General features: G+C 32.9%; 1 protein-coding gene across 3 annotated transcripts in view; it reads right to left on the reverse strand.

Annotated features, from left to right (window-relative positions):
- Brinp3 (BMP/retinoic acid inducible neural specific 3) overlaps positions 1-16,532 on the reverse strand; it is a 358,134-nt gene that overhangs the window by 339,201 nt on the left and 2,401 nt on the right. Inside the window, exon 1 of one of the 3 annotated variants that reach the window (XM_021722543.3) lies at positions 16,059-16,428. The exons of 1 other annotated variant lie outside the window; for it this stretch is intronic. The gene's annotated coding sequence lies outside the window, so the exon portion shown is untranslated. Of the gene's footprint in view, positions 1-14,705; positions 15,617-16,058; positions 16,429-16,532 lie in introns of those variants that run through there. One more of the 3 variants, XM_021722542.3, reaches the window with a different exon arrangement.

Consider the following 16,532-nt stretch of genomic DNA (forward strand, 5'->3'; position numbering starts at 1 on the left):
CTTTTATGTTTGTGTTTAGAATAATTTTTGCTCATATCTAGATTTTTTCCTCAGGAAATAAAAACCACTGAAGAACTTGAATATAAAAAAAAGTTTCAAAAAATAACTGCATCAAATGTATTTCTTTTTTATTTCAAATAACATAAAACACATGGAAAAGTTAAAAGATGCAGTAAACACATATTCTCCAGCTATATTCACCAATTGGTTATGTTTTATTGCACAATTTTCTCTCTCCCTAACCTGTATAAATTTTTTATAAGTTAGGCAAAGGACTAAAGAAAATTGACTTGCACATGGTCATACAACAATTTTCAAAATCCTTGTCTGTTTTTTTTGATGCCAGAAATTGAATTCAAGAGTGCTAATTACAGAGCCACATCCCCAGCCTTTCATTTCTTATTTTGAGACAAGGGCCTCACTAAGTTGCCAAGGCTGCTTCTGAACTTGTGATCCTCTGCCTCCTCCATTGCACCCAGCTAAAATAAGTTCTTAACTATAATTTTTCAATAGGTTTTCCAGGTAGTTAGCCATCATCTCGATTCCAACTTGACAGAACATATAATATAGAAAATGAGAATAAAAGAGTAGAACTGGCTGACAATGTATCTCAATGGAAAAGTTTGCAGGAGGTGCTGGGTTTGATTCCTACCACCATTAAAAAATGCACTTATTAATCACCTGTAATGTGCAAATTCCCGTGAGAAGTTTTGAGTTGGAGGTGGACCACATGTATGAATAATACATACTAACTTACTGCCAAGTGAGGAAGGCCATACTTAGCATGCACTGACTATGATCATACATGTTAGATACTCATATCTTTATTTGCAAAAATTCAATAGTATTCTAACTTTTTTTTTCTTTTTGTGATATATACTCAAATCTTTAGATCTAAATACTACTTTCACCTCTTTCATTCATTACACTCCATTGAATCTCAAGGTGTTCTTCATTTTTCATTCTGTGAATAAACCTGTGACTTTTTCCCTACCTTCACTTCATTTGACTGACTCATCCTGTGCTCCAACACTACCACCATCACCTCCAAACTGGTTGATTGTGACAGCTTCAGAGGCAATCTTCTGAACATCTAATATGGCTTACTCTAATCTGTTCTTTTTACTACACTTAAAGTTTTCTTACTAAACAGTTAAATCTGAATATATCATTTCTTTACCCCACCTAGGTAACTGCAGACTTTGCCTTCTGGACCACATCTACATTTTGAAATAATTCATGAAACTCTCTTCCTTTGCTTAATTCGTTATCTGCAGCTTCCCTATGTGAGTGCATTGTTACCACCATCAACCAAACACCAACTTGCCTCAGTCACAATTTCTCAAATTCACCTTTCTCTCTCAGAATCTTTGCTTATGCTGTTTCTTCTGTGGGAAATACCATTTCTACTTGGACACTTTCTCCTCACAAACTTGACTTACCCTGGAATCCTTAGTCTAGATTGCTACTTCATCCACAAAGCTTTTTACAACCCTGCTGGGTTGTCTGGTCATTCCCCAGTCACTTATTATGGCACATTTACACTGAATGTTTATTTCTATGTTTTGTTTATTCACATGCATATCTTTCTTCCCAATAATTACAGACATTTCAGGGTAAAACTTTTTTTTTCTTATTTTAATAGGAATTGAACATTGGTTAGCAATGTTCCTGACATAAAGTGGCTTAATAGTATTGGTTGAGTGAATGATGAAATGGTGATTAAGTGCTACAGTGAAGTATAATGAGCATTTTGGATGACATCTGAACTAAACTAGAGGAGGACAATACTTTTGAGAGTTGAAGATATTGAGAAAATGTCATTTTGAGACAATGATTTTTATGTCCACATTGGAAGCATAAATGACATGTTCAACTAGTATCAAGGCAAAACATTCTTAATATTAAGTTATGAAAGACAAGGATATAATGCATCAAAATAAATTAGTGGCATTAGGCACAATGAGGTTTTATTGTGATTATGTATATAATTGTAGACAAAAGAACTTTTTCACTCTGCACTATAAGTTCTAAAGTTATGAAAAGTCAAGCATATGTTTAAGAAAGTTTAACATAGGTTCTAGTCAAAAAAGAGACAAAAATCTTTTTGTTGAGAAGCACAGTATATTTTTCACCATGTTGTCACTCTTAAATTGAAAGAATAATAATATAGAGATAGCATTTGAATACTTTGTCCCATATTGGAAGGTCATAATACTGACAAGAACTTGAGTGAAGTCCCCTAAGTTCATATGGGTATAAACTAGCATGATGCTTACACTATTTTCACACACATACACAAAGTCAACATGAGTTGAGAGTTTCACATATGCCAAGCATTTTATTAATAATTCCTTATTTCACATTTTTATATATACAATGTGGTAGATATTAGTTTTTCTAAAAATGAGGTACAAAGTAAATAAACATGCCACAGAATTAGGATTCTATGGTACTATTCTTGAATTCAAACTGAATACTATATTCTTCCTGTTGTATACCATACCACTACCTAGTTAGATCTGATTGCAGATAGGAAGTTACTTATTAGCATTTTTTGCCATTTCAGAGGACAATAAAACTTAAAATATAAAAAATATAAATGAAAATTAAAATGACATTTTAAATATAAGAATATTATGTTATTATAAGCAAGTGATCTGATTAATTACATAGGGATTTTCATGAAGTATATGCTTTGTATAATTTAATGCTTTCTCTGAGGGTAATAATTTAAATCAGCTAATATGATTTAATACTTTTAAACATACTATAAACTCAAAAATTATAAAAATATGTTGTTCAGATTATATCTGTTACTTTTTAGGTTGAAAAGTATAGCCATGATCAGTCAAATTTAATCTGTTCAGAGAAATTGCAAGATTAATGCAATAGGCTTTGATTACTCAAACCTTACCATATATTATTTTATAGTACTACTAAAAGAGAAAATTACCCAATATTCATATACAGTTATCTCATAATATTAGTAGGTGTGTCTCAATTGGGCACATAATAACATTTCAATAAATGAGATGACTTGTAGTATTTTGGTGAAATGCAATCATAAATTTTGAATAAGGTCAGTTTTTTTATGTTCTCACACATACCAGAAAATGACACATCTATAGGCCATTTTGAAGAGGTGGTTGTTTGTTAATTTTAAGGAACAATATTGTGAAAACTCAGGACTGTAGCCAAAACATGTATACTTGTAACATTGTTGGCAAGAAACACCCCTGAAGGTTTAAAAGAAAGAAAAGAAAGAAAAATTAAAGGCACCGATTTTCTGGAACAACAGTAATGCTGAAACATTAAATTTGAAGAACACATTCAAACCTATGTGGGCAATATATATATACATATTGATTTTTATTTTTGAGTGTTCATGACTTGCATATAATCTATAGCTAGATAAAAAATAAGAGCTTCTTTATTCAATGATTTCCATGATCACTTTATTATGCATTACTTTATTGTTTTAGTGAAATAATGATTATGGTCCACAATGTTAAATTCAAAATGGCCTAAACTTGTTCTTTCTTAATCTAGACATTGATTACTTAGAGCTAATGAACTTCAAAATAGCCTAATATACTAAAAATAGGTAGTATTTTTTTTCTGTATTTCACCAGGAATATGGAGGAATGGTTGCTTGATGTCTGAGCTTCTATTTAAATAAAGGGTGATAGCCAGAAAAGTCAATTACTCTTTTAGTTATACAAATTATTATTGGTTATATCTAGGAGTTATAACAAAAATTGTTTCTTCTTATGCATTGATAATTCTTTCAGAAATTCAAATGAATTTGTAAAAAAGAAACATAATTATAAATACTAATAATTCCTGAAGCAGAAAGATATCCTTCAACTCCAGGCATCACAGCTACCTGAATTTATCCAGTCATGGACTAGTACAATAAAATAAATGGAATAGACACTTATTTGAATTAGCTATTCCTTTTCAATTTTAAAAATAAATATCCTGATGGGTTAATAACTACCTTATAATCCTTAGAAGATTGTAGGTGGGGAATTATTAAAATTAAGTATATATTAGATAGACTTCCATTCATGAGTCTACTAAAATTTTACAATATTACTGCTTCTATCTGTCCTCTTTAATATCCTTTTTCATGACTAGGGTACAGGGAATTGCTGGAATCCTTTTGCCCCTAATACACAGTATACCATTTTTTGCACATAGTAAGTTTTTGGAACATATACTGAATTGCACCTACTTTTTAATTTTTTAAAAAATGTCCATTATTAATTTTATGAACAACTTCATTATACCTGCTTACCCTCACAGATAACCATTATATTTATCTATTAGCAATGTATTATTATTGTACATTTTTTGCTTTTTTTTTTCTGTTTTTTGTCCCTTAAAAGACCTGATCTTCCTTGTTTTAAATCACATTATGCTAGGTAAGGCTGGCCTTAGAAGGGCATCCTTTTAGCCATTTTACTGTGTTAAACCTGTATTCCAGAGGGTCTCTCTCCTTATTTATTTTAACTGCACCAGCAATACAGTGCCTCTGAATTACAGCTTTAAGTGTTTTCCATCTTAATGAGGATGAGTATTCCTCTGAGGAGTATATACTGCAAAGAGAACTAATCTCCTACTTGATCCTGTCAATATGATCTTGTCCTACCAAAAAAGAAGAAGTTAAATGCTGCTACCTAATGGTAGAACTGATTAGAAAAAATGAAGAGAAGGTGAGTTCTATTTCCTAATCCTGTCCAGCAAACAGAAGAAATGATTCTTAAAAGACATTCATGACTGTATGACCAATATGATTCTGCAAACTGTACACTCAGAAAAATGAGAAATTATACCCCATCTGATTCAAATGTATGATATGTCAAGATCATTGTACTGTCATGTGTAACTAATTAAAACAAATTAAGAAAAACACCAACATGTATAAAGGCAAAAAAAAATAGAAAATAGCATTACCTTAGATTAGGTAGAGGGAAGTGAAAGAGGGGAAGGCAGGGGATGTGGAGATAAGAAACATAGTAGAATGAAACAGACACTATTACTTTATGTATATACGTGATTGTATGACCAATATAATTCCACAACATGTATTTCAGAAAAATGAGAAATTATATTCCATCAAAGTATACAAGTGCATTCTATTGTCAGGTATAACTAATTAAAACTAATAAAAAAAAAGTAAAAAAAAAAAAAAGACCACAGTATAAGTCACTTGGGTTATCTAATAAATATAAAATATCACAGTGTTTTTATATAAGTAAGTGGTCATACAACAAAAATGTTTATAAGATTTTGGGTTGTACCTCGGTTTAATTCAAAAGGAAAATGGGCAGGCACTAAAGAGCAAAGGTAGGGCTGTGGTGTAGCTCAGGGGTAGAGAGCTTGCTTAGTATCAAAAAAAGCCCTGGGTTCCATTCCATCTCCAGCATTGCAAATAGAAAAAGTAAAGTAAAAAATGTTTAGAGAACATGTTTAGATTGGAAAAATCTAATTTAAAATGATAAGTAAATTGACAAAGATCTCTCCTTGATTTGACTACCTAGTCTCCTCTTAATTCTCCTTTCCTAATGGCTCAGCTAAGTAAGATTTACTTACTCACCTTCCATATATGGACATACTCTTTATCTGATTGGGTTCCTCATTCTCAGTACTCCAGGTACTATCTAATAGCTCCGCCCTGTCTTTAGCAAGAGTCCTGATGGGTGGGGTTAATCAGAATCCTCCTTACCCCTGATGTCTCCTCTTGATCATGTTCTAATGACTTGACTCCCATATTAACATTTGGATATACACTCCCCATTTTGCTTATTGTTCTCACAATTTTGTCAAATTTCGCTTTCCAACTATAATAGTCTATTTTAAGCTGGGTGGTGGTGAATGGCTATAATCCCAGCTACTTGGGAGGCTGAAGTAGTAAAACTGCAAGTGTGAGGCCAACCTGGAAATTTAAGAAGACCTATTCTCAAAACAAAACAAACAAAAAAAGGCTGGGGATTCCGGAGCTCAGTGGTAGATTAATTGCCTAAGCATGCATGAGGTCCTAGGTTTGATCCCCAGTACCACAGAATAAATAAAACCCCATTTTAATGCCCCTCTTGAATAAAGTCTATTTTATTATTCTTTAACAAGTCTCAGGATATGACAGAGCAGGAGAAAATTATTATTGTAAGTAATATATTTTACAAAATAGTGAAATAGAAGACAGTTTAAAAATAAAGATTACAAGAATCTACATACAAGCATGGGAAAGAAATAATGGTTGCAGATGTCAAAATTTAATAGGCAATACCAAATACCATTCTGTCTTTTTTCTCAGATTCTGATAACAGAATGCATTCTAGTTGGTGAGAATAAAATATTTCTTGTCATTAATTTTGTCACATGAATGTCAATTTGAAGGAAATTTGAGAAATATAGTTAATTTTAAAAAGTATTATTCAGCAACATACTATGTGCAAATCTATGCAAGTACACACACAAAAAAAGACAATTATCGTCTTGTCTGCATTTCTGGACAGTGTTCTCAGTTTCAGTTTTGCTAAGCTTTGGGAATTTTTTTTAAGGTAATACTGGATAAAGCCTGAAAGTCTTACACTTGTTCAGCAAAGATATTCATATTGCTCGAATTAAAGGCTTACCCGCAGTCTAGGAGAAAGATTCAATACTGACATAGACTTAGAAAACCTTAGAATTTTGTCACTAACCAAACAATACTCTTGATTTATAATGAAACCAAAATTTACCCTTGAGTTTACCAAAGCTACAAGGTGAAGTAAGCTACATAAGTTAGGAGTTATTTTTCTAAGAAGCATAAATAAGAGTATGTTATATAAAATCACAAACCAATAAAATACTATATTTAAGGAAATTTTAAAGAAGATTCAGAAAACTTTAAAATTTCTTTTTAATTATTTAGACCATGGGAAAAATTTAAAATTTCAAAATAATGGACTTAGATCGTTTTCATCCTGTATATGAAAAATTAAAAGTTCAAATTTTCTAATCCAGGAGTCTGTGATTATTAATATTGTTAGTAACTCCTCAACTTGTCCTCTTCCTGGTTAAGAATATCATTTACATGTCAGAATAATAATTCCTTTGCTGTTTAGGCAACACAAGGCAGGGATTTATGTCTGTTTTGCTCCCAATGCATCTCATGCACAAACAAGATTACTGGCATATGGAAGCTTCCCGCCCTCCCCAAAAAGGAAGTTATTGTTGAATGGATAGAAGAAGAAAAATTACATTTTTAAAGTAAATCTTTAGAGTAGTAATCTGATATTTTCTAATTTTAATCGCTAAAATCAAAAGGAGTAATCCATTAAAAATGTTTGTTAGAAAAAAAGCTAACTTTTTTAAATTAAAAAATACACAGTAAGAAAATAACTAAATCGTCCTCAGAGTTTTCATGACTTCATTCTCAGAATCGTCTTGATTACTCCCCTTCATGTTCATAGTTATTGTTTAATAACATAGATAGAAAATTCAGTCTTTATTGACCTTTCTCTATACTGGGGAATAACTCTTCTTCTTTCACGTAGAAAGGTAGTCTAATGACATGTCTGATTCTGACAAAATCAAAATCGAACATGTGTGAAAATAATATGAGTGATGGAGCATTACATTTGCTTTAGTGGATTAATTAAAACTAAGTATGTTCCAAATAACAACAAAAATATCCCACAGTACCTTATGAGCAATAGCTATATTTTCATTGTTGTATTCCCAACATTTTCACCAGTGTGCACAATTCATTGGATATCCAATACATAATTTTTAAAGGATCCAGAGTAACAGAACAGGTAATCTACAAGCACACCAATTCAACATCAAGTATTTAAAACTTTATCTGCCAGTTTCCAATGCTCTCTGAACCCTCCTCTAATAAAGCATATCAGAGTGTGCATATTTCTCTTTAGCCATGTACCTTAGCACATTTTAGTTCAGAGATGCTCGTATAGTCCTTATTTTCTCAGGGTAGTTAGCCTTATAATTCCTGATGTTGGTAATATATTCTGGATAGTCTAAGTATTTTTTTCTAATGATAAGCATTAATTTGCATCATTGTTCTTCAACATATGATTTTGAGAACACTTGGTATTTCCAAGGACCTCTCTTATATTGGTTCAAGTAAACTGACAACTCAATTTAACCCACACTGTTTTCTAACTGGAAGGTGATAAGATTCAAATTTCTTAAGAAAAGCAAGGCAAATGCATATGAAAATAACATATATGAAATATATATGTTGAAAGACAGTTTTTATATAAAATTTTGAAGGAAATTATAAAAAAAGAATAAATGGGAATTAGTATGTCTGAATACCGAGACTATTGAATATTAGCTATAACCACCACATAATGTACATACTAAATGATAAAATTTAAAATCATCTTATCTGAACTTGTCCTAAGATATCTTCTGAAAAATAATCACAGGAATTACTGTTAGTAGACTTATCTTAGCCAAAAATTATATTAAAGATACATTTTAATGAACAGTTAATAATTATTTGGTTTCAAATTCTGAGCAAAGAAATTATCAGCTTCAGATTTCAGCAAAATCAATAGCTAAACAGTAATAAAACATGTCAAGTTTTGTCAGTTCTGTAATGAAAGAATCAAGAGGGAATAGATTACCCTTTGTTTATCTTATGTAGTCAAGATTATTGAAGAGAGAGAAATATTTTTCATAGTTAATCACAGCAGTTTATATTAGAGTTGTTGGCTTCTTAAATCAGAACTGATTTTCTTAAATAGCAGCTGTCAAGGACAGGTTTACAAAGCAATAATGAAGGGAGTGATCTTTCATATTCATCCTGGCCTGTCTTTAAATGAATGAAACTTATTATTTGGTCTTTCAAATGGGCTGAAAAAAAAGAGATATGTTAAAGTTTCTGAATTTCATGGCTGGATAAAAGAATCAAATAAAAGCCTACTAGAGTTTACTTTAAGAGTAAACTCGGATTCTGGGGATTATATTCCCACAGTTATGTTAGAATTCAAATTCAGTGTTGTACACTACTTTGTTGTCACAATAAAGATTGCTTTATGCTTAAATGCCAATAGTATCTCCTTCATACATATGTTCTGAAACAAGGAGTATTGTAGCACAAATGCATGTGTGTGGCCAGGGGAGGGAGAAGGAGGGAGTTGGGGAATTCTGTAAATCCATAGCTATGGATTTCTCACTCAAAGGTGAAAAGGCTAAAACAATTATATTAATAAAAACAAAAGTCTTAAAACTAATTCTAAGAGTTAGTGTCCTTTAACAAATTCCTCAGGTATCACTCATATTTAAATAGGAAGTTCCTGTTTCAATTCTTACAGAATATGATTCATTTGACTTAATTGTCATTAAATAAATAAATAATGCTGTCTTCAAGTGTCTATGGATGACAGGCTGTACCTTCAATAAGTATATCTTATGATTCTGGAAAACACATATTCCATCATCATTGTTTTTTTTAAATTCATAAACACAACACCATTATTTATTTTGTGAGGTGCTGAGGATTGAACCCAGTGCCTCCCATGTGCAAGGCACGCTCTCCAACACAGAATCACAACCCAAGCCCATCATTACTTTTTAATAATATATTTTGTTTTAGATAATTAGTTGTTTAAAAAGTTGAGTTTGTTTCAAGTAAAATTAGTGTTAAGGAATAAAAATTCTAATTGCAGCTGCTGTTGTTAATTGGTAACTCCTTTTGTACTGGAAGCTTTAGTCTTCTTATTTTTTCATAGTACAGTCTTGAAAATAATACTGTCATATTTATCAAATGTACTCTGAGCTGGATGGATGCTAAGAAATTCTACTACTAAAAAGTTACATCATTCAGTTTATATAGAATAGTCTATATAATTAGATACATACTAACTTTAAATAGGAAGTTCCAGTTTCAATTATATTATATAGAGTTAGTCTATATTTTACATATGCTGTTATCTACAAAACAAAAGTTGAGAAAAGTATGCTTTAATTATCTTAAGGCAGTATTTTGTACAACTTGTCAGCATGATTTAGAGTGTGTATATTACTATGTAGAGTGATTATTACTATTTAAGAGGTATGCACTTCTGTATAGAGTTCTTCATGTCTGTGTAAACATCTACAGAGCTCAGATTTCAAACCATAAGAAAGAGCACACCAAAGACATGAAAGGCATTTGAATTATATTATCTACCCCAGGAACTTCCTGATTGCATTAATTTTTTTTCTATATTTACTTTAGCTATAACAGAAGGGCTGGTACACACAGTAGTAAATTGCATATTTAAAAGCAGTAGAACTTATATCTTAAAATTAGATATGTATCAAAATATTACACAGAACCTAATAAGACTCAACTTGAATAACATATGTGACTTTTAAATATGATAGTTGAGTAAACACATAAATGTTCAAATCTATTCTTCAATTTACTTTTCCAGACTGTCATGTTTATTATAGACATTATCTGAAACATTTTATAGAAAAATTTTATGTGTGTGACAGTGTTTAATGCACCTATAAATTAACAATGTGCTTATATACTAGCCACTAGTTGACACAGAGAAATCACAAATGCGTGATTACTCGATTCTGGTCTTCCCAACACTAGATTGTTTTTTAATAGTGTAATATTCTAGAAATAGCTTTGAAAATTAACAAAATGCAAGAGTCCAGAAAAGTTAATAAAAAATAGCTCAATCCTGATGAGGTTGGCTGATATTCACAGAATTCAGGAAGAATAAGTCCATCTATAAGTATTCTTTCACAATAAATCTATAATGGAATTTAAATGAAACACACCATTATGAGAGAATAATTCTTACACAGCAGAGAAATACATTTGAATGTAATGTTCACATATTTATTAATTTAATCAATAAAAGTGTATTTTATAGATTTAATTTGCCGGAACTATAATGTGGTGGTTACTTTATTAGCTATTAAAGGGAATCTGTTATGCTTTGGGTGCTCCTAAAGGCATCTACATCTAAATAAATTAGGGCTCAGACATTAAAAGAAATACTTACAATAAAATTAAAAGTAAAAATAGGTCTTACTGAAGATGAATACCCTTTTAACTCTAAAATAAGTAAAATAAATGTTTTGTGGAATAATGAATTATGGTTATTATGAAATAACATTGAATATAGAAGAATGAGAATTTATAAAGTTTCTGGATTTAGTAGACTGCATATCATTATGCCACATCGCAATTTATATTTTTGGGTTAAAAATAAGCATTTAATACTTTATTTCAAACATGATGAATAGAGAAGTGGATTCATAGCTTATAAAATAGGTATATATGGAGACTATAACTATATAGGTATCCAAGTGAGTAACTGGAGATAAATATCCTTGATAGCTCATCAAATATTCTTGGAAATAATAGTTATAAAAGCCTTACAGTACTATTGATGAGGATATTTAATGACCAGTATGAAATGGTTACAGTGGCTATTTGATACAAAGAAAGAAAGAAAGAAAGAAAGAAAGAAAGAAAGAAGGAAGGAAGGAAGGAAGGAAGGAAGGAAGGAAGGAAGGAAGGAAGGAAGGAAGGAAGGAAGGGTGGGACAGGCCTGAACTTCCAGGTAGATTTCCTCAGTAGAAAGGCCATTAGTGTTCATGATTAAATTTCATCTTCAGAGACTTGGGTTCCTTTTTAAAGGATAGAATAAACATTTTGCACTATCCCTTACTTTTACAAGTAAGATCATCCACTAGTAATCCATAATATTCAGTCACATTTTTTTTGTTCTCCTTAAGAACTTAGGAATTGTAGACATTTAAGTAGTAAAATGGCATCGTGCAATGGTGGTGCATGCAGAAATGGGTCAATCACATTGCTAAGTGTTTAAATGAAATTATCCAAGTAGTTATGAAATTAAAACACCAAAGATGTCAGATGTTACCCTAGTTAATTAGGATAATCTTAATGTGAGTTTATAAGAATTGTTAAAAATTAAAGTCTACCTTTTTTCAAGTTTCACCATTTTGATGTTATTATGAGTATATTTCCATGTTCTTTTTAAATTAAGAACAGAGATCACCAAGTTGATTATATTTATCTGCTAAGAAATGAGATTTTCCTCCAATTAAATGACACTAAGAAGTCAATCAAGAGCAACTATCCTGTAAAAGTGACTATTCTTCCAGAAGGACATTGAAGTCAGATAATTATACTGTCAAAAATAACTAATGTGTCTCAGGAAGAGTATTAGTTCAAGTTTTTAATTACATAGTATCAAAACAAAAGATACTGCTGAACCTTATACTTGATACTAACATTAGAAAAATGTTTAGATAATATTAACTTTATGTGAAGATATACCATTACATAAAACCTAAATAGTATCTTTTGAAAAATATCTTTTTGTCTTTTGTTTTCATAAAATGTATCCCCCCCCCTTTGCTTGGCTTTCCCTTTCAAAGCATCCTCTCCTTTTATATCATTTCATCCACAACTCTCTGAAGTACAGTTCATTTTCTCCACAAGGCATGAGGAAAGTAAATGAAAAGTGGTCAGGAAGTCTTACTAGGAACTCTCAGAACTAGAACTGAAATTCAGGAAAAATTATAATCGACCAGCACTCTTGTTCTCACAATAACCCATTATAGCACATGAAAGAGTGCTTCATTAATCATAAGTCATAACTTGAATACACAAATACCTTAGGCATAGTTTTTAAGAAAGTTAAGTTTGTGGTAAACTTGTTACAGATTGCTATTACATTCCCATTAGTGTCAGAACTCTATAAATATTAATATCCAATTTTCTAAATTACTGAAAGTTTTAGATGCTTAAGCTAATCACTAGTTTTCATTTTAAAGATAATATTAAAAAACAACAGCAGGAAATATGCATATTTTGATAATGAACATCAAAGTGTGGAAAACACACCAGTTGTGTTCTTTGCACTTGTAGAGAAAAACACGCAAAGCAACTATTGTAAAAAGAAATTCCACTTTTATTAAGAACAGAAATCTAGGAGCACAGCTAATGGTAGAACTTGTGAATCTTTGTACCCATGTAATATGTATATGACACACACCCACTTTGAGTTCAATGGTTTCTTCCTGCTCAGGTTTTATTTACTTAACTACAATATATCAATTTTTTTCCTGAAAATCAATATATACTGTAGTTTATTTAAGAAAAACACTTTCCTATTAGAATGTTGAGTTTTTTAAAGAAAAGTTTCCATGAGAAAATGGAATCACATAGTATTATCTGATTAAAAGATAAATGAAATTGATCATCATACAATATCTTGTCTATTTCATTTGAAAACAATAGTAAAGCAATATAGATTTAAAATAAACATCTCCATCAATCCAAAAATGAGTATATGTTTACACACATGTGTCTATACACACACACATACACAAACACACACACAATCATATTTACTAAAATTAATTCCAGAGGACAAAATAAAGAACACATACACAAACACACACACACACACACACACACACACACACAATCATATTTACTAAAATTAATTCCAGAGGACAAAATAAAGAAGAATTAAGAAACTGGAATGCATTGATGAATTATTTTCTCTATTAAAGTAAAAACTACTTTTTGCATCAAGCTAAAAAGAGCACTATAACTTTGCAATTCTGCAACCTAAAGTTAATATTACCTTTCTTATTGCTCAAAATTTTATCAATGAGCTTTAACAAGCAGAAAAAATATTGATCAGAGATCAATAATTATTGATTAACAAATGTAAGCACTAAAAATGTTTTCAGGAAAAATTTTAAAAAACAGATTTTTTTTGAAAATAGAAAGTATTATTACCAAATTGAACAGTTTTAGGATTGTGTCTTGGCAATATATTTTTGCTTCACTTTGTGGAAACTCCAGATTCCCTTAACATGTAAGCCAAACATAACAAAACAATATCAATAGCATTAACAAAACTTATTAAACGTTAAAAAAAAACATTCTTTTAATTCTGGATACTAGAAGAAACTTACAGGCTGTTCAATTGACAAATATACAAAACTTTGAGTTTAAAAAGGTTTATTTGGGGAAGAGTTCACATAGTTTTCTAATTTGATTTAATTTTTTTCAATTTTCCAACTCTTCTAAAACAGATGTCTATATTGGGGTCATATAGAACACTGCCCTTGGGGGAGCTCTTCTTTTCTCATACTGTTTGACAATCAAACCCACCCCTAACCCCATGAATTTTTTTTTTCAAGATGGAGAAGGTAACACAAAAATAGTCATAAAACATTTCTCTAAGGTAGTCAAAATTATTTTTCCAGTTCAAGATGCCCTTAGTAGTTATCCAATTGTCCTTTATATATTAAGGCCTGTGACCTTAGTAAGAAGCAACGTTTTAAGGCGTTTCTTGAACTTACATCTTCCATATTTCATTAGGGTTTATACATCTCTTCCACTAACTCTACTTTTCCTATCTCTTCCTCTCATCTCGGTCTAGCTTATGATTTTTGTAACACTGATAAACATTTAAATAAGTGCATGTTAAAACTTAAATGAGTCCATGGTAAGCGTTTAAATGATTTTAAAGGGATTTATGAATGTTAATATTAAGAAGTTATACATCACAGCAGAACCATCTGGAAATAAATATATAGTCCATCACATGAAACAGGGAAAAATCATCACAGGATGGGTCAAACACAGGTTCTATGGTTGTTGATAAAATACAGAGACATTTATTCCTTACCTGCTTAACTGCATGATGGCAAACAAATCTAAATAGCACGTAAAAGGAAAAGTCCCCAGAATCTGAATCATCAGTCTTCCACGCTGCTGTGACAGTTTTATATCCTGATGCTTTCTTCCTTGCTTATATACGTTTGACTCGCTAGGATATTTGTAAGCAATCCTAGGGTTAATTTGTAACCCTGGTCACCTCTTCCTCTTTTCAAACAGCCGGTTGGTGTCTCACACAGCTGGAACCATGCATTTTATCTTCGGAAGTAGAGCCTACCCTGCGTTTCCCTGCCAGACTCCCATTAGAAAGAGGTCCCTGCTTTAAAGGACTGATCACGGTCTGGACCTGGAGCAAAGTAAAAGGCTCTCTGGTTCAACTCTTAGGGACTAGGAGAACAGCCATCGGAGACTTCAACTCTACCACCGTTTGGCTACAGAACCGGCAGAAACCCTCGGCCAAGAAGCACCACCCCCTCTCCAGTGGACGCCAGACCCAGGTCCTCCCACCTCTCGCACCCCCTCCAGAAAGGCGAGGAGGCGGTAAAAGACCAACTTTAAAGTGCATATAATATACACTAGGCAGCTCCCAAACCCTCACTTTTTTTTTGCTTTTAACTTCAACCTGATTTTCCAAGCCCCAGCTCCAAGTTGAAATCTAACTCTTTCCCTCACCCGGCCACCCTCCAGATTCTTGGGAGTTGATGGAGGAAGGCGAGGAGTGCCGATCGTCAGCAATTCAACACTAATCCTGGGAAGTCTTCAGCAATTTTAAGTCCTACTAAGCGATCGGATGAAGTTGGATGAAGACAACGATTAAGGTTTTGTAAAACATACATACTACAAAGCGTCATTTCTTAGACACAGCTCATTAAAAATAATAAATAAATATTAACGCAGAAAGGTATTGAGAGATTCCAGGAATCACCAAGTCTGTCCTCTCCGGAAAAAAAAAAAAAAAAAAAGGTTGTGGCCAGAGGTAGGTTCCACTCTGGAAGCATGAAAACCCCTGCCAGCCCCACTCTCCAGGGCTGCAAATGCCCAGAACCCAGCCGACGTTCGCCGCAGGGGCTGAGTGCGGAGCCTGCGGTAGCTGGTCAGCGCCAGGGACACGGCTCCTCCCCGCGCGGGTCATTCCCACCCCAGCACCAAGCCTAGGGCCAGCCAGTCAACCAGGTACTTTGCCCTCCACGCTCCCTCTGCCCAGGTGGCTCAGGTGTCGCCAGGAGCTGCGGACAAATCCCCAGGCAGAGTCGCCTGTTGATAGCCCTCTGGTTAAAACGTTCTTGGCTGCGGAGGCTCTCAGATGTAAATTTCCCTTTCACCAGCGCGATCCTCAGATTAGAACACAGCAAAACGCACTTACCTAAACACCGAATGTCTGTGCCTTACTGGAGTAGGCTAGATTAAGAAGAAAAGATCCGACTGCACTGAAAGTTGCTTTTTTTTCCCCCCACCCCTGCGCAACAGCAGCAGTCCTCCAAAGAGGATGTTTGAATTGGCGAATTACACTAAGCCCTCGTTTCTTCAAATGAAGTCACGGACGCTGATGGCACTGGCTTGTCAGGCAGGACGACCGGACTGGCAAAGAGACCAGGTAGAAACTAGTGAAGGGTGAGGGGCGCCAAGTGGTGTGAACCAGCATCAATAGGAGTCTCTCGGTAGGAACCAAGGGGGAAAAGCCCTTGAATGTGAGACTGGGGATGGGGTGACGCTGCAGTTGGAGTACTTTTATGTCTGAAAGCCAAAAGGGCTTTTGAAATTTAGAAAAAAAAAAATGCTTAGGCTGTCGCGTCAGCCATCAATGACGACAGGATAGTTCTGTCACAGAAATTAGGGA

The sequence above is a fragment of the Ictidomys tridecemlineatus genome, chromosome 10 (genome assembly GCF_052094955.1).
Source record: "Ictidomys tridecemlineatus isolate mIctTri1 chromosome 10, mIctTri1.hap1, whole genome shotgun sequence".
In the NCBI taxonomy this organism is placed as follows: domain Eukaryota; kingdom Metazoa; phylum Chordata; class Mammalia; order Rodentia; family Sciuridae; genus Ictidomys; species Ictidomys tridecemlineatus.